The 19,166-nt window shown below is 43.2% G+C and overlaps 1 protein-coding gene and 1 pseudogene across 2 annotated transcripts in view; one reads left to right on the top strand and one right to left on the bottom strand.

Annotated features, from left to right (window-relative positions):
• Positions 1–1,657: 1,657 nt before the first annotated feature.
• Positions 1,658–19,166, top strand: part of COL6A2 (collagen type VI alpha 2 chain) — a 36,910-nt gene continuing 19,401 nt past the window's right edge. For both annotated transcript variants that reach the window (XM_022596868.2, XM_022596869.3), the window contains exon 1: positions 1,658–1,768. The gene's annotated coding sequence lies outside the window, so the exon portion shown is untranslated. The remainder of the gene's footprint in view (positions 1,769–19,166) is intronic.
• Positions 6,239–7,156, bottom strand: LOC111186204 (histone-lysine N-methyltransferase KMT5B pseudogene; annotated as a pseudogene).

Here is a 19,166-nt window from a genome sequence, read left to right as displayed (position 1 = left end):
TAGGAATGGGCCTGTGTTCATAGCCCTGGGAGCAGCCCCCATGTGAAATGTTGCCCCAGAGAGCACAGGTGGACCCAGCGGGGCAGCACCATGCAGGGCCCTAGGCGGCAGCACTCCAGGAACAGGGAACCTGGGCTCGTGTTCCTGGCCACCACGCAGCTGCCACACTCAACACACTTGCACACAGACACACAGCACACACACTGTACATCCACCCACACACTCATACACAGATACACACACTCACACAGCCACACCCCCACCTCAGTGCCCCCTGGCTCCGGCGCCCATCCACACAGGAAAGGCCCCTGGGAGGAGACAGTGACTGGTGCTGCCAAGGGACGGGTGGGCAGGGTATGGTGGAGTGGCACTGATGGGCGTCCAGGCTGAGGGCCTCCGGGAGGGGCAGCAGGTGGAAGGCCGCATGCTGGAGCCAAGGAGTAACTGGCAAGCCCTTCAGGTGGCAGAGCAGGGCCGTCCTGTCTCGAGGCTGCAGGGGCTGCATGTGCCTCCCCTTCTGCTTCAAGTCACTACTGCTGGGCTCACTGAGGACACAAAGACCCCTGGCCTCGGCCACCGGACTGTCCCAACAGGAGATGGGAGCCAGCTGCACCAGAATCAGGGCACAGTCGGAAAGAGGTGGCCAGGAAGACCAGCAGGGCTGCACGCAGTGGGGAAGTCCTCCTGGGCACACACAGGTGACAAAGAAGCTCTGGGGTCTCTCTCCTCTTGGGTTGAGGGGCTAAGTCAGAGATGTGCAAAGCTGCTCATCTGAGGCTGGAGCCACATCTCCTGCTGCCTGGGCCCCCTTCAAGGATGGCGGTGGCACGCCCTATCCCAGAGCCCAGGGACCTCACCCCCAGTCCCGCCTGCACCCTCCCTCAAGGAGGAGCACTGGTCCTGGGGAGCTGCCGCTCCAGGGTGGGCGGGGGAGTGGCGAACCCCACCACAGCCCTGACAAGGACCCTTCTCACCCTTTCCCAGACTCGGCTCAGGTAGGGCCATCACAGTGGCCCCAGGGCCCAGCCCCAAGAGCACCTGTGGGTTCTTGCAAGGAAACCGGGGCCCAGCCAGCACCACTAGGCCCTCGCTCCCCACCCAGAGCGCCTGAGGCTCCCACTGTCCTGGCTGCCCTTGCCCCTCCCCGGCCGGCCTTTCACCCCTGAGGGGCGGGGACCCCACAACGGGACACACGTTGTGATCAGTGGGTCACAGAGCTGCGTGTCCCTGCACGAGGAAGAAGACCCCAGGTCGCTTGTCCTGAGCAAGGGGGACGTGGGGAGGGGACGCCGGGCGGGAGGACCCTGCGGCCTCCCAGGGCTGCTCCTCCAAGGGGCGAGTGATTGGGGAGTCCGAGGCGCCCGAGGCCCCGGAGTAGACGCCGCAGGTCGCGGGGAAATGGGCGGGGGCGGGCAGCAGGCAGGGAGGTGGGCAGGCGTCCGTCCAGTCGGAGCAGCAGGCCGAGGGCGGGGAGGAGTCCTGTCCTCGAGGGGCCGCTCTCCCGCCCCGTTCCCAGACTCCCCGCACCCCTGCCCCCTCGGGTCCCCTCCCGGCCCCTCGGGTCCCCTGTCGGCCCCGCCCCGCCTCCATGCGCGGGGCCGCAGCGCCTCCCGGTGGCCCCTGTGGGCGCGGGGCGGGGCAGGGGCAGGGGCAGGGGCGGGGCCTACCAGCGGCCCCTCCCCCTGCCCACTCGGCGCCGTCTCGCACCGACTGGACCCGAAGCCTCCGCTCGGGAAGAGTCCGGCGAGGGCTCCCGACGTGTGGTCAGGTAAGGCCCTGGGCAGCGCGGCCCGTCTCGGCGCCGGGACGCAGCGACTTGGCGTTCGCCGCGGGACGCGCCCGCCGCGGTGCCCCCACTTCCACCGCCGGCCTGGCTCGGCGGCCCCGGGTCCGCGCCTGGGGCGCCTCGCGCGGGGGCCCGTCCGTCTGTCCCCGCCTCTCCTGGGGCCCCGGTTCCCGGCGCGGTGCTGAGGCCACGGCGCCTGCCGTCCCTGCCCGGGTCCCCCATCTGCAGCCAGACCCTTGGCCGCTCCTGGGAGGCTTGGTTCTGTCTCGGTCCCGGGGACATCTCCGGAGGTTCAGGAGCCCAGCTCACTCCCATGAGAGGACCCCCCCCCCCGACGGAACTGAGCACAGGGTCTCCAGGGGTGCTGGCCCCCCTCCTCAGCTCGGCTGAGAGGGAGCGGATGTCCCTCCTCCCCCTGGAAGGACTGGCCCCTAGAATGAACTCTGAAGGGCCAGCTTCCCGGGCACTCGGACTGCAGGGGAGGAGGGGGTCTCTGCTACCCGGAAGCAGGGGTGAGCAGGGATGGGGAGAGCACAGGTCACACCCCACTATACCCAGGAGTCATTAGGAGCCCAGCCTGCCCCTATTCCTCTGAGGCTGGAGGGGCGCACCGGCATCCCCCCGACAAAGTCTGCTAAGGGAGACTAAGTGGGACACAGGGAGGGAGGTGGGCGCCCAGGCGGACTGTGCCAGGGCGGCTCCCCTGCTGGTCAGGCCCCACACCCACCCAGGGCTCCTCAGGGGCCCAGCAGAGCCCAGGACAGGGCCCAGCACCCACTGAGGGGGTGGAGATCAGCCGCTGAGAGTGTCAGCTGATGCACCCTGGGGTGCCTGCCATCCTGCCTGGGGGCCCCAGGGAATGGTCCCCTGAACCCAGGGAGAAAGCTGATGGCCCCTGCACCCCCAGGTCACCCACCTGTCCCCAAGGGAAAGATCTGCACTTGTAGAGAGACACCGAAAAATAAAGGAGGGTTGAGGTACACAGATTTCCCTGGGTTTTGTTTCCAGTAAAGAAGTTCTGGCTTGGAGGCCATCTTGCGTTGGAGTTTATTCCCTGTCTGCCTCACCAGGGCCAGGAGGCTGGACGGGCGCTGGGGGCTCCCAGGAGGGAGGAAAGTGGTCTGCCTTCCTTCTGCCATTCCGAGGCAGCAGAGCTGGGCGGGGGAGAGGGCCTGGGCCCCCGGGGCATAGGTAACTGGAGGGGCTGGATGCAAGGGGCGCAGATGTGTCCCCTTGGCAGGACGTGGGTCTCAGTGGGCCACTGGGCCACTCTGGCCCCTGGGAAGCTGCCACTCTGGACTGATGAAAGTGAACTGGGAGGCCTGTGAAGACCACAGCAGGTTGGGGGCAGTTGTTGGGCATGTCCACAGTGGAAACAACAGGGAAGGCAACATCCAGGTGAAAGCCAGGCTCCAGCTGCTGGGTCACCTGGTCGGGTGGAGTGCAGCCCTGCACCGGGCAGGGCACAGCCACGCCCAGCAGACTCTGCATCGCCAGCCAGCACAGGCAGCTCTGTTGTGCAGCAGGCCCGCCTGAGGTCCCTCAGGTGTCAGATGAGCTCCCTGGGATGGGCCGGTGCCTGGGAGAGGAGCAGGACCCAGGGGTCTTCCTGGGGCCTCAGCAGAGGGTGTGGGCCAAGCCCAGCCTCCTCTCTGGCGCTGCTTTTCATCTGTAGAACAAGGTCTCTAGGTGCACAGGGTATAGGGAGACCGTGTTTGCGGCCACGAGTGCTTTACAATGCTGGGAAACCTAGCTCTTGTGATTATTTTAAGAAAAACTCAAATAGTTTGATTCTTTTCCTTTAAACACAGCCCCGTGTTCCAGTGGGTCTCTCCTTCCTGTGGCTCCTTTCCAACATTTGTGCAAAGCCGGGGGACCCTGGTGTGGGGCACACCTGCAAAGAAGCAGGGTTCGTGGGGTGCTGCCCACTGAACAGGACCTGGGGGGCCGGTCCCTGCCCTGAAGCATGTGCTGGGATTGGGCGAAATCAGAAAGCAACACCCTGCAAAGACAGGGTGCAGATCTGCCGCGGAGATCTGAACAGGCCAGCATCCCCACGCCCCGCCAGTGGTTAGCCTCCAGGAGCCCACTGTAGACCCTGTGATGGGCAGATGGAGGGTGGGCATCCCCGCTGTGGGGGGCTGCACCTTGGAGAGCAGAGTCTGCGTCAAAAGTTCTGAAAAGTGTCAAGGCTTCCAAACCTGTTGTCAGAGCCACCAGAGGAGTGGAGACGGGCCCTGGTGCTCTGGCTGTGGACAGTGTCTGGTTTTCTGTCCTATTTGCCAGTTTCATAGATGAGGGATGGTGCCTTGATGGTTTGCCTGCATGTCCTTGGTTTTTGTGCAGCTCGATCACTGACCATTTGTGCTGCTGTTACTTTCCTCATCTTCCCCATCTTCCTAATGGGCGCTCATTTTTTACTACTTTGTAAGAGATTTTTTTCCCTAATTTTTCAAAATTGTGGTTAAATACACATAACATAAAATCTACCATCTGAACCATTTTTAAATGTATAGTTCAGTGCTATTAAGTACCTTCATATTGTGATACCATCACCACCATCCATTTCCAGAACTCTTTTCATCTTGTAAAACTGAAACTCTGTCCCATTAAACACTAACTCCCCAATCCCCCCTCCCCCAGCCCCTGGCAACCACCATTCTACTTTCTGTCGCTATGATTTCTGAGATATTCAAAGTATCTCATATAAGTGAATCATACAGTATTCGTCTTTCTGTGTGTGGTTTATTTCACTCAGTATAATGTCCTCAATCTCATCCATGTCATAGCATGTGTCAGAATTTCCTTCCTTTTCAAGGCTGAATAATATTCCATTGTATGGATGGACCACATTATGCTTATCCATTCGTCCATCGATGGACACCTGGGTTGCTTCCACATTTTAGTTATCCTGAGTAATACTGCTATGAACATTGTTGTACAAATATCTCTTTGAGACCCAACTTTCAATTCCTTTGAGTCTGTATATCCCCAGAAGTAGAACTGGTAGATCATATGGTAATTCTACTTTTATTCTTTGAGGAGCCACCGTACTGTTTTCCATACAGCTCTACATTTGTACATTCCCACCAACAATTCCAATTTCCCCTTATCTCTCCAACATTTCATGTTTTCTGATACTGTCCATCCTAATGAGTGTAAGGTGATATCTCATCGTAATTTTGATTTGCATTTCCCTAATGATGAGTGACGTTGAGCATTTTTTCATGTGCTTATTGGCCATTGGTATAACTCCTTTAGGGAAATGTCTGTTCAAGCCCTTTGCCCATTTCTGAATCGGGTTGCTGGGGTTTTGGTTGTTGAGTTTCAGTTCTCTATATATTCTGGATATTAATCCCTTATCTGATATATGATTTGCAAGTATTTTCTCCAATTATGTAGGCTGCCCTTTGACTCTCTGGATAGTGTCTCTTTTGTATTGTTCTGCATTTATTATTAAAACCAACAGTCAACGGTAAATGACAGACTGACTGCCCGTCTTTTTCACTTTGGACGTTAAAGACTGGAATAGGAACACAGTATCACTTTTCCACAGCAGAGGTTAGCCCTGGCCTCTGACCCCCAGCAGCAGGTAGAGTCAGACTTCACAGAAGTGACAGTCACCATCGTGGGAGACACCCTCCCTTTTCTTTGGGCTCTTCTGTAGTGGAGAGGAGCACCCAGAGTTGGGCTGAAGACATCTGAAGACACAGGGAGAAGAGCCGAAATAATCAGACCTCAGACGGTACTTACGTGCTGAGAGGTATGTATGGACGTTTATAGTGCCAAAACAGGTGTGCTGTGGGGACCATCAGGTTAAAACTTTTAAACTTTATTCCTGTCAGAGACAAGTCAGACTAAAGAGGCTACTGCTTTAGGGGCAACTAGAGAAAACTGGTGTCACCCAGATGCAAAACAGTAGCGATCGCAGTGATTCCAGGACTTCAAAGCTCCATAAACATGATGTGTTTTCTTTTGCTTGTTTAGGCTTTCTTCTCTCTTTTCTCTTTATTCTTCATTCTGTCTTTCTCCAGTTTCCATTAGGCTCTACCTGCACTCGCCACTGGTACCTTCAAGCTCACTTCTTTCTCCTCTTTATCTCTCTTGCTACTTTGAGGAGTGGCTGTTACAACACGTCATAGTAGAGCAACCTTCAGAATGCTCCTCTATCACAGTTCTGAATCTGGAAACTGGTGATTCGGTGAACTGCGTCAGCTCATTTTGAAAAAGGCAAGCAAGTTGTAAAAAGGGGGTGGGGAGCCTTGAGGCCAGACGCTATGAACTCCCCAAGTCCACCATCCAGCCTAACAGACTGACCAGGCGTGGAACACGTGTGTGCCTGTGTGACGCCACCTCGTCCTTTGTCTTCTCGTGGGACCTGACAGCATCATCACAGAGAAACTAACACCGTGGAAAGGTTTCTTTCAAACGTATGACGACCTTGCCTTGTTTTTATTCCTGAGTTGTATCTGCATCAGTGTTAGAACTGACTGACTGAATTCTTACTGCTGTCACCTAACTTTTTAAGTCTATTTAAAGGTTTACTGTTTCTCTGAGTCCATATTTTCTATTGATAACAGGAGCAGAAGCAAGCAGTCCCACTCTGGATTTAAAAGCGCCAGTTGCCATCTTTCACAAGTGTAACACTTGCAGAACTCATTATTGCCCCCCAAAAAACCCATCTCCATAATAACAAGAATTTCTTCTCCAGGTTCAGTATCTCTTAGAGCCTTCGCACTTGCTGTGTCTTGGCCAACTGACACAAACCCACACTTGGTCTGTAGTCATGGTTTGTAAGTGTAGCAGGACCAAGGCGAGCTGAGCACGGCTTTTCCTTCTGGAACACACAGCACTGAAGTCGTTTTCTCTGGGTCCAAGTAGGATGTTCTCCTCAATTGCTGAAAGCTCAGCCACACAACCCACCAGTAATTCTATTTTGTCATTGCGTTTCCACTCTTTTGTTGCAATTATTTTGGCTCTATTTTGTTCTAATGAGTATCTGTTACAAGGCATTATTTCAAATCCACTGTCAGTTGCAAACATTCACAAGTAAATAAATACGTGTTCCTTGAATAAATTCTCCTGCATCATTTTCTTTTATAAATTTATTTTGTTTATTTATTTATTTATTTATGGCTGCGTTGGGTCTTTGTTGCTGCGCGTGGGCTTTCTCTAGTTGCGGTGAGCAGGGGCTAGTCTTTGTTGCGGTGCGCAGGCTTCTCATTGCGGTGGCTTCTCTTGTTGTGGAGCACGGACTCTAGGCACGCGGGCTTCAGTAGTTGTGGCACGTGGGCTCAGTAGCTGTGGCCCACAGGCTCTAGAGCGCAGGCTCAGTAGTTGTGGTGCACGGGCTTAGTTACTCCTCCTGCATCATTTTTGTTGTTGCAAAGTCAGACATTTGACGGCTTTCTCCAAGTGCTCATCTTTCTTAAAATGTTCGATCACTTCCTTTAGTTCTTCTTGCCTTCCTGTAAGAGACCGAAAGCTAGTATTCATTTTGTGTGTTTGAAAACCGAAATAGGGATCAAGGACCAAACTGGTTGCTAGGTCATCATTTTCAGAGTTCCTTGGTGGACATTCCAGAAGATGGTACATATCGACTGTGCCCTTCACATCCTGAATTACAATAACCTCGCCTCTTGTGCTACCCTGGAGTCCCAAAGGCAGCAGCTGGCCTGGGGACTCCTCATCCTGGGTCCCGAAGCCTCGTGTTCTGAGACTTCGCTGCCACCTGTGGTGCCACGCTGCCCTCCCCTCACAGCCCCAGAGCCTCACTGCCCTCCCCAAAGATGCATCTCCGCCCCCAGTGAACCGCTCAGACCCTGCCCGTGACTGCTGGAAGGACACGAAAAGGAGTGCCCTGGACCAGGCTGAATAGTGTCTTTTGATGCACAAATTTTTTAAATTTTCATGAAATCCAGTATACCTATTTTTTTCTTTAGTTGCTTGTGCTTTTGGTGTCATATTCAAGAAAGCATTGCCAAATCCAGTATTGTGAAGAGTTTTGCCTTCTGTTTTCTTCTAGAAGTATTATAAACTTAGTTCTTACACTTAAATCATGGATCCGTTTTGAGTTAATTTTTGTGTATGGTGTTAGGTAAGGTCCAACTTCATTCTTTAGAATGTGGATATCCAGTTTTCTGGCACCATTTGTTGAAAAAGACTGTCTTTTCCCCCACTGACTGGTCATGACAGCCTTGTTGAAAATTGTTTGATTACATACATGAGGGTTATTTCTGGACTCTATTCTATTCCATTTGTCTAGATGTCCCTGTATCCCAGTGCCATACTGTTTTGATTAGTGTAGCTTTGTAGTAAATTTTGAAATCAGGAAGTTTGTTCCTCAGTTTGTTCTTCTCTTTTAGAATTGTTTATGCTATTCAGGGTCTCTTGAGATTCTTTGCGAATTTTAGAGTGGTTTCTTCCATTTCTGCAAAAGTCATTACTGAGATTTCGATGGAGATTGCATTAAATCTGTGAATCACTTGGGATAGTATTGACATCTTAATATTAATTCTTCCAATCTATAAACACAGAATATCTTTCCATTTATTTATATCTTCTTTAATTTCTCTCATAAATGTTTTATATTTTTTAATGAGTCTTTCACTTCTTTGGTAAAAATAATTCCTAAGTATTTTATTCTTTTGATGCAAATGTAAATGGAATTATTTTCTTATTTTCCTTTTTGTGTTATTCATTGTTAGTGTATAGAAATGCAACTGATTTTTGTGTGTTGACTTTGTTTCCTGCTACTTAGCTGAATTCATTTATTGTAACAGTTTCTTTTTGTGGACTCTTCAGGATTTTCTACCTATACAATCATATCATCCGTGAACAGAGATAATTTTACTTCTTCCTTTACAGTTTGAATGCCTTTTATTTCTCTTTCTTGCCTAATTGCTCTGGCTGGGACTTCCAATACTATGTTGAATAGAAATGGTGAAAGTGAGCATCTTTGCTTTGTTCCTGACCTCAGAGGAAAAGCCTATAGTCTCTCACAACTGAGTATGATGTTAGTTGTGGGATTATTCTAAATGTCTTTTATTATACTGAGGTAGTTTCCATCTATTCCTTGTTCGTTGAATTCTTTAATCATGAAAGGATATTGAATTTTATCAAAAGATTTTTCTGCATCAGTTGAGATGATCATGTGGGTTTTTCTTTCATTCTGTTAATGTGGTGTGTTACATTAATTGATTTCATATGTTGAATCATCTTTGCATTCCAGGAATAAATCCCACTTGGTCATGATGTTTAATCCTTTTTCTATCCTGTTGAATTCTGTTTGCTAATATTTTGTTGATGATTTTTGTATCCATGTTGATAAGGGATATTGGTCTGTAGTTTTCTTTTCTTGTAGTGTCTTTGTCTGGCTTTGGTATCAGGGTAATGCTGACTTCATAGAATGAGTTTGGGGGTATTCCCTCCTCTTCAATTTTTTTGAAAAGTTTGACAAGTATTGACGTTAGTTCAATGCTTCCTAGAATTAATGCTTCCTAGTTTAAATGCTTCCTAGAATTCACCAGTAAAGCCATCAGGTCCAGGGCTTTCCTTTGAAAGGAGATTTTCAATTACTGATTCAAACTCCTTACTAATTACAGGTCTATTCAGAATTTCTATTTCTTCATGGTTTTGTCTTTGTAGGTTTTGTGTTTCTAGGAATTTGTCCATTTCATCTAGGTTATCTAATTTGTTGGCAAACAACTGATTATAGTACTCTCTTATAATTCTTTTTATTTCTGTAGAATCAGTACTAATTTCCCACTTCCATTTCTGATGTTAGTAATTTGAGTATTCTCTTTTTTTCTTAGTCCATCTAGCTAAATATTTGTCAGTGTTGTTGATCTTTTTGAGGAATTGACTTTTGGTTTCATTGATTTTTCTCTATTGTTTTTCTATTATTTCATTTATCTCTGCTCTAGTATTTATTATTTCATTCCTTCTGCTAGCTGTTAATTTGTTCTTTTTCTAGTTCCTTAAGTTGTAAAGGTAAAGTTAGGTTGTTAATTTGAGATCTTTCTTGCTGTTTTATGTAAACATTTGTAGCTGTAAATTTTCTTCTTCATACTGCTTTTACTGTGTTTCATATGTTTGCTGTGTCTTGTTTTCATTTTTATCAGTCTCTGAGTATTTTCTAATTTCCCTTGTGATTCTTCTTTGACCTATTCTATTGGTTGTTTAAGGGTGAGTTGTTTAATTCCCACAATTTTGTGAATTTTTCAGTTTTCCTTCTGTTACTGACTTCTAAAGTCATCCCATTGTGATTAGAGAAGATACATTTTATGTTATTTACTTTTTAAATTTATTGAGGCTTCCACTGTTGTTACACTTCTCCTCATCATTGCAAGCCTTTCCCTCTCTGGTTGAATTGACTTCCAGGAGATTTAAAGGGCTGGCACCTTTTTTCCCCCATTCATTTTTCTCTTTTTCTCCTTTTGGGAGCCAGACCTTGAAGATTATGACATTCAAAAGCAACTGCATATACAGGGGAAATTAGACAGGAACTGTACATGCCTGGGGGAAAGTGCAGGCTCAGGAAGGAAATGAGAAGACTTTACCTTTACTCCTCAGGCTGAACCTTGGCACAGAGACAGCCTACGACAATCAAAAACAAGAAATAAAAATGAAAACAAACAAACAATCAAGAACAGCAAACCCTAGGGAAGGACAAGAATCTGATTTCCAGAGTTACCATTTTAGATTCAAATGTCCAGTTTTTAACAAAAAATCAAAAGGCAAACAAAGGAACAGGAAAGTATGGCCCACTCAAAGAAAAAAATATAAACCAACCAAAACTGTCCCTGAAAAAGACCTGATGGTTGATCTACTAGACAAAGACTTTAACACAACCATCTTAAAGATGCTCAAGGAACTAAAGGAAGATGTGGAGAAAGTCAAGAAAATAATGTATGAACAAAATAGAAATATCAATAAATAGAAAACCTAGGTAGAATGCAAAACAATTTAATAGAGCTGAAGAATACAATGACTTTTAGTTACTTATTAGAGGGATGCAAAGGCCAATTTGAGAAGACAGAAGAAAGTGTTAGTGATGTTGAAGATAAGACAATGGAAATTATGAGTCTGAGGAGCAGAAGGAAAAAAGATTAAAGAAAAGTGAACAGAACCTAAAGGACATGAATACTTGTTTTGGGAGTCCCAGAAGGAGATGAGAGAGAAAGGGACAGAGGAAATATGTGAAGAAACTTCCCAAATTTGATGAATGACATGAATATAAACATCCAAGACAAGTAGGATAAACTTAAAGAGACTCACACTGATACACATTATAATCAAACTGTCAAAAGACAAAAACAAAGAGAGAATTTTGAAATCAGCAAGAGAGAAGTGACTCATCATATCCAAGGGATTCTCAATAGGATTACCAGAAGATTTCTCGTCAGAAACTTTGGAGACCAAAGGCAGGGCGTTGATATATTCAAAATGCTAAATGGAAAAAAACCTGTTGCCTGAAAATTCTATATCCAGCCTAACTGTCCCCCAAAAGTGAGGGCAAACTTAAAACATTCCCAGATAAACAAAAGCTGAAAGAGTCCATTACTGCTAGACCTGCCCTGTAAGAAATGCTCAAGAGGGTCCTGCGGGTGAAATGAAAGGACACTAGACAGTAACTTGAAGTCATATGGAAATATGAAGCTCTCAGTAAAGGTAAATACATGAGCAATTATAAAGCTATTATTATTATAACAATAATTATTGTAACAATAGCATGTAACTCGCTTTTTTTTCTACATGATTTGAAAGACTAATACATTTTTTAAAATTATTAATCTAATATATACCCAAGAGTGGAATTGCTGGGTCATATGGTAGTTGTACTTTTAGTTTTTTGAGAAACCTCCATATTGTTTTCCACAAAGGATGCACCAACTTACATTCCCATCAATAGTGCATGAGGATTCCCTTTTCTTCACATCCTCACCAGCATTTGTTATTTGTGTTTTTTTGATGATAGCCATTCCGACAGGTGTGAGGTGATATCTCATTGTGGTTTTGATTTGCAATTCCCTGATGATTAGCAATGTTGAGCATCTTTTCCTGTGCCTGTTGGCCATTTCCTCTTTGGAAAAATGTCTATTCAGTTCTTCTGCCCATTTTTGTTTTTATAATTGCTTCACAATACCGTGTTAGTTTCTGTTGCACAAAAAAGTGAATCAGCCATATGCACACACGTGTCCCCATATCCCCTCCCTCTTGAGCCTCCCTCCCATCCTCCCTATCCCGCCCCTCTGGGTCATCGCAAAGCATGGAGCCCATCTCGCTGAGCTGTGCTGCTGCTTCCCACCAGCCAATGATTTTACATTTGGTAATGTGTATATGCTGATGCTACTCTCACTTCACCCCAGCTTCACCCTCCCACCCCATGTCCTCACGTCCATTCTCTATACCTACTTCTTTATTCCTGACCTGCAACTATGTTCATCAGTACCTTTTTTGTTTGTTTGTTTAGATTCCATGTATCTGCATTAGCATACGGTATTTTTCTCTTTCTGACTCACTTCACTCTGTAGACAGACTCTAGGTCCATCCATCTCACTACAAATAACTCAATTTCGTTTCTTTTTATGGCTGAGTAATATTCCATTGTATATCTGTGCCACATCTTCTTTATCCATTTGTCTGTTGATGGACATTTAGGTTGGTACCATGTCCTGGCTATTGTAAATAGTGCTGCAATGAACATTGTGGTGCATGTCTCTTTTTGAATTATGGTTTTCTCAGGGTATATGCCCAGTAGTGGGATTGCTGGGTCATATGGTAGTTCTATTCCTACTTTTTTAAGGAACCTCCATACTGTTTTCCATAGTGGTTGTATCAATTTACATTCCCACCAACAGTGTAGGAGGGTTCCCTTTTCACCATACCCTTTCCAGCATTTATTGTTTCTAGCTTTTTTGATAATGGCCATTCTGACTGGTGTGAGGTGATACCTCATTGTAGTTTTGATTTGCATTTCTCTAATAATTAGTGATGTTGAGCATCTTTTCATGTGCCTCTTGGCCATCTGTATGTCTTCCTTGGTGAAATCTGCCCACTTTTTAATTGGGTTGTTTGTGGTTTTGGTGTTGAGTTGTATGAGCTGTTTATATGTGTTGGATATTAACACCTTATTGGTCATATCATTTGCAAATATTCCTTCCCATTCAGTAGGTTGTCTTTTTGTTTTGTGGATGGTTTCCTTCGCTGTGCAAAAGCTTTTAAGTTTAATTAGGTTCCAGTTGTTTAATTTTGGTTTTATTTCCTTTGTTTTAGGAGAGAGAGCCAAAAAAATATTGCTGTGATTTATATCAAAGAGTGTTATGCCCATGTTTTCCTCTAGGAGTTTTATGGAATCTGGTCTTACATTTAGGTATTTAATCCATCTTGAGTTTATTTTTGTATGTAGTGTTAGAGAATGTTCTAGTTTCATTCTTTTACATTTAGCTGTCCAGTTTTCCCAGCACCACTTATTGAAGAGACTGTCTTTTCTCCATTGTATATTCTTGCCTCCTTTGTCATAGATTAACTGACCATACATGCATGGGTTTATGCACTGGGCTGTCTGTTCTTTTCCATTGATCTATGTGTCTGTTTTTGTGCCAGTACCATACTGTTTTGATTACTGTAGCTTTGTAGTATAGTCTGAAGTCAGGGTGCATGATTTTTCCAGCTCTGTTCTTAAAACTAGCATTATTGTAACTCCACATTTTGTTTTCTACATAATTTAAGGGACCAATGCATTAAAAATAACATTTGCTTATGTTTTGGGACACAAAATGTGTAAAGATGTAATTTTGTGACATCAATAAGTGAAAGGGATAGGGAGGGAGCTTTTAAAGTAGCAGATTTTTTTATGTGTTGTTGAAGTTAAACTGGCATAAATTCAAATTATATTGTTATAACTTTAGAATGTTAAATGTAATCCCATGGTAACCATAAAGAAGGTACCAAAAGAATATGCACAAAAGGAAATGAGGGGGCTTCCCTGGTGGTGCAGTGGTTGAGAGTCCGCCTGCCAATGCAGGGGACACGGGATCATGCCCTAGTCCGGGAAGATCCCACATGCTGCAGAGCGGCTAGGCCCGTGAGCCATGGCCGCTGAGCCTGCGTGCCCAGAGCCTGTGCTCCGCAACGGGAGAGGCCACAACAGTGAAAGGCTCGCGTACCGCAAAAAAAAAAAAAAAGAAAAAAGAAATGAGAAAGGGATGTAAATGTTTTACAACAAAAATCAGCTGCACACAAAAGAAAACGGTAATGCAGGAAATGAGGAACAAAAAAGCTATAACTACATAGGAAACAAATAGCAAAACTACAGAAGTAAGTCTCTCCTTATCAGTAGTTACTTTAACTGTAAATGGATTAAACTGTCCAAGCAAAAGACAGAGACTGGCAGAATGGATGTTAAAAAAATGAGATCCAACTATATGCTGTCTACAAAAGATTCATTTTAGAACCAAAGACACAAATAGGTTTGAAGTGAATGGATTGAAAATGTTATTCCATGCAAATAGGAACCAAAAGAGAGCAGGCGTAGCTATACTAACACCAGATTAAAATGGACTTTAAATCAAAAAGAGTTACAAGAGGCAAAGAAGGACATTATATATTAATAAAAAGTTTAAAACAACAAAAATATATTACACTTGTAAACATTTACACAATAATAGGCCATCAAAATTTTAAACCTTAAGAATATGAAACCTTGATCATGCATTGGGAATATGGTTGCCTGGCTCTTGGCATGTTTCCACCCTGCTCACGTTGTTTTGTTTTAACGAAGGTGATATGTGGGAGCCCAGTTATCATGAGTGTGGACTCGGAACCATGCTGCCTGGATTTGGATCTCAGCTATTATCTGAGCACCGAGGACAAGTTACCTGTCTCAGTCTCAGTTTCCTCATCTATGAAATGGGGATTATAATAGCACCAGTGTGCTATCCACAAGGGCTCTTGTGAGGGTTAAAAGAAAAGATGTAGTATAGTGTCTGGTGCAGAGTAATCATAAGACATTTCACTGTCATTTCATCTTTTCTATTTCCTTCAAAGACTTTTTGGTCCATGTTTTACACTCAGTTACTTACTTCTCCTGGACTTTATTTGGGTGAACTCTGTGAGGTGGGATTACTTTATTTCTAATCACATCGTGACCCCTTTTCCCAGCCTTCTCTCAGTGCTCTGAAAAGCAGCCGTCTCATTTCCTCAGTTTTCATATGGTGTTATGCCACTGCTGTGTGGTCTGTTGGCCATTCCAGCACCAAAACCACTAATGCTTTATTACTGTAATTGTATTCCATTATTGCACTTGATAACACAAGTTTCATCACCCTTCATTTTTTATTTTTCTCAGCTACTCTTTTTCTTCCAGGTAAATCTTAGATTCATTTTGTCAACACATAATGGCAAAAAAAAGCAAAAATTTTATTGGAGATTTTAATCAAAATTACATTCAATTATAGATTCAGTTAGAAATAACTGATATTCTTAAATATTGTGTCTCTCATCCAAAAACAAGGTTTGTCTCTCCACTGTGTTCCTTAGAAACTTTTTCATAAGTCCTGCACATCCGTAGATTCTTATTAAGTTTATTCCTTGGATTTAAGTTGTTTTTCTTGCTAGTGTAAATAGTTATTTTTCCATTACGTTTTCTAATTGGTTGTTGCTGATAGAAGAAAATCTGTAGATTTTTGTGTATTTTTTTTCTTATAATTGCCTCATTGAATACCCCTTTCTCTCTCCCCTAAACTTTGTTCAATTGATTTTATTGGATTTTCTAGGTAGACAGTCCCATCTTGAATAAGGACAGTTCCTATCTCTTCCTTTCCAAGACTTACATTTTGTTTCTGTTTACTGTCTTATTGCATTGGCTTCAAACACAACAGTGAATAATATAATGAGATCAACACTCTTTGTCTTTTTTATTTTTTGTACTCTAATGGTCATTCTTCAAGTGCAGGAGTTTTTAATCCAGAGTCAGTTCCATAGATGGACCCCCCTGAATTAATGAGGACTTTGGTTTCTGTATATGAGTAATCTGTGCATATGTGTCAGGTGAAACTGTCCAGATTCTTAAAGGAGTCTGTGACCCACAAAGATAAGAACACCTATTTACGTTTTGTGTAAAATTTGATAGTGGCTGTTGATTTGAAATTTATATCCTTTATAATATTAATCCAACACCTAAGTTTCTTATGAGGTTTTACTTTTATAATGTTAATCCAACTCCTAAGTCTCTTATGAGGTTTTGGCTTGTTTGTTTGTTTGTTTAACCACAAATGGATGTTTTGGGGCTCTTCTAGAGCAATTACACACATACCTCATTTTAATGCACTTCACTTTATTGCACCTTGCAGATGTTTTGGTTTTTACAAATTGAAGGTTTGTGGCAACCCTGCATTGAGCAAGTTTATCAGCGCCATTTTTCCAACCACGTTTGCTCACTTTATGTCTGTCACATTTGGGTAATTCTTGCAATATTTCAGACTTTTTCATTATTATCTTGTTATGGTGATCTATGATCAGCAGTCTTTGATGTTACTACTACAACTCACTAAAGCCTCAGATAATGGCTAGCATTTTTTCTAGCAATAAGGTATTTTTAATTAAGTTATGTACATTGTTTTTTAAGACATAACACTATTGCACACAATAGACTACAGTATAGTGTAAACATAACTTTTACATGCACTGGAAAACCAAAAAAATTCCTTCAACTTCCTTTATTGCAATGTTTGCTCTATTATGGTGGTCTGGAACCAAATCCACAATATCTCTGAGGTATGCCTATACATGATTTTCTTTTTTATATTAATGTGACTTACATTAATATATTTCCTAATGTTGCATCATTGTATTTTTAACTAACTTCATCTTAGTACTGGTTTAGTAGTCCTTAACATGCTACTATATTTTATTTTCTAATATCAGTTAGGATTTTTGCAACTGTATTCAAAAGTGATATTTATCTATAGAGTTCCTTTTAGGGATATCTTTTATCAAGTTTTGGTCTTAGGTTTTGCCAAGTTAACAAATGAATTGAAAAGTTTATCTTTTTATGTTCTGAAATAAGTTAAATAGAGTAGTGTTTGTCCTTGAAAATGCAAAAGAACTCACCCAAAAGCTGTTTGTGCCAGAGTCTTTGGAAACGTGTTTCCTTCCAGTGTTTCCATTCCTTCCAAGTCAGAGTCCAGCCAGTTCCTCACCTCCTCTCTAGAGGTGAGACCACTTTCCCAGAAAACGGTCTTTCACGTTTACTAGCTCAAAGCTGCACTTGGTATGCTCTTAAAAACAAACAACAATAAAAACTCTCCTCGTCTATTATTATTTTACTCCTTAAGTTTGTATATTTCTATATTTGTGTTTACATCATTTTTATTCTTGCTTAGACTTGCTAAAATTTTTTCTATTTTATTGGCCTTTTTGAAGAACCAGCTCTCAGATATATTTATTATTCTACTGTAGGTTTTTTTTCAACCAATTGTTTTTGGGTTTTTTTACCACTTTCTCTCTCTTGCTTTCCTGAGATTTATCTCTTTAAGTATTTTTTGCCCCTATTCTTTAACCACATGCCTAATTTGTTACACTAATTTCTTATTTTATAACATAAAGCATCTGAGGCTAGGTATTTTCCCCCGATTATAGCTTTGGCCTTCTCATATTTGTTTTTAAGTGTACATTGTCATTGTCACTAATTCCTATGTAGTTTTTGCGAGAGTTTTTCAATTTCAAGTGCTTTGTTTTGGGGGGTTTTTTCCTATGTCTTATTAGTGACAATTTTTGCATTGTAGCTCAAAGAATTTTATCTGTAAAATTTCCATTTTTTTAATAAATTAAAGCTTTCTTTGTGGCTTACTCTAGGATTGAATTCTGTAAAATTTTTAAAAGAGTGTGTGTTCCCTACTTGTAGGTTTTGAAAACATAGGTATATATGTAATATGTGGGTGTGTTTTATGCACATTATCCAAATCCTTTATGTTTAGAAAATACATAATCCCTGCTTGTTACTACCAAAGTTTTATAAAACATGACATTCAGATCCTCTGTTTTTTTTAATATGATCTGTCAATAACATAAAAAGATGAGTTAAAGTCTACTTGGTTGCAGTCTGTCAGTTTTTTCTTTGATTTTTCACCAATTGTGCTTTAAGTAATATTGTGTTATGAAATTAGGTACATAAAGATTTATAACTGGACTGCAGCAGCTTTTATCTTTTCCTGGGCCCCATCCCTCATCCTCTGTCTTCAATTCTAGTGTCTCAACAACACTGCCCCGTCTTTCTCTCCGTTTGCATCCATCCCTCCCCACTCCATTTTCTTTACACCATCTGTTGTGACCTTCTACATAAGTGTGACTCATAAACCTCATTGCGATGGGTTTCATTTTTTGACCCAATTTAGGAAAGTTTGTCTTTACAGGAGAATTTAAGCCGTACACCTTTATTGTCACAACTGATCTATGTGAAATTTCTGGCTTTTAATTTTATGCTTCAGTTCTTTTCCCTTCATTTTCTATATTTTACTGTACATCTCAAGTTTCTTTGCTTTTCATTTATCTTTATTCATTTCTCTATTGTTTGCAGAAATTCCTTGCAGAATATTTTTAGGAATGGTGTGTGGGTGGCATAGATGTGAACCCATTTACATCTGAGATGTTTATCCTTTTTTTATTTTTAATAGAAGTATAGTTGATTTATGATGTGTTAATTTCTGCTGTATGGCAAAGTGACTCAGTTATACACATACATATATTCTTTTTTATATTCTCTTCCATTATGGTTTATCCCAGGATATTGAATATAGTTCCCTGTGTTATACAGTAGGACCTTGTTGTTTATCCACTCTATACATAATAGTTTGCATCTACTAACCCCAAACTTCCAATCTATCCCTCCCCCATCCCCCATCCCCCTTGGCAACCACTAGTCTGTTCTCTACGTCTGCGAGTCTGTTTCTGTTTCGTAGATAAGTTCATTTGTGTCATATTTTAAGATTCGGTATGTAAGTGATATCATATGGTATTTGTCTTTCTGTGTCTGACTTAACTTCACTTAGTGTGATAATCTCTAGTTGCATCCATGTTGCTTCAAATGGCATTATTTTGTGGGTTTTTATGGCTAATATTCCACTGTATAAATATACCACATCTACTTTATCCATTCATCTGTCAGTGGACATTCAGGTTGCTTCCATGTCTTGGCTATTGTGAATAATGCTGCTATGAACATAGGGGTGCATGTATCTTTTTGAATTAGAGTTTTGTCTGGATATATGCCCAGGAGTGGGATTGCTGGACCATATGGTAGCTCTATTTTTAGTGTTCTGAGATGTTTATCCTTATACGTGAAAGATAAGTTGGCTGGGGAGACATCCTTGGGTCATTT

This window comes from Delphinapterus leucas, chromosome 4 (genome assembly GCF_059928025.1).
Source record: "Delphinapterus leucas isolate spDelLeu-1000000601 "Yukka" chromosome 4, BTC_Dleu_Yukka2, whole genome shotgun sequence".
Taxonomy (NCBI): domain Eukaryota; kingdom Metazoa; phylum Chordata; class Mammalia; order Artiodactyla; family Monodontidae; genus Delphinapterus; species Delphinapterus leucas.
This window is presented reverse-complemented; position numbering and strand designations above follow the sequence as displayed.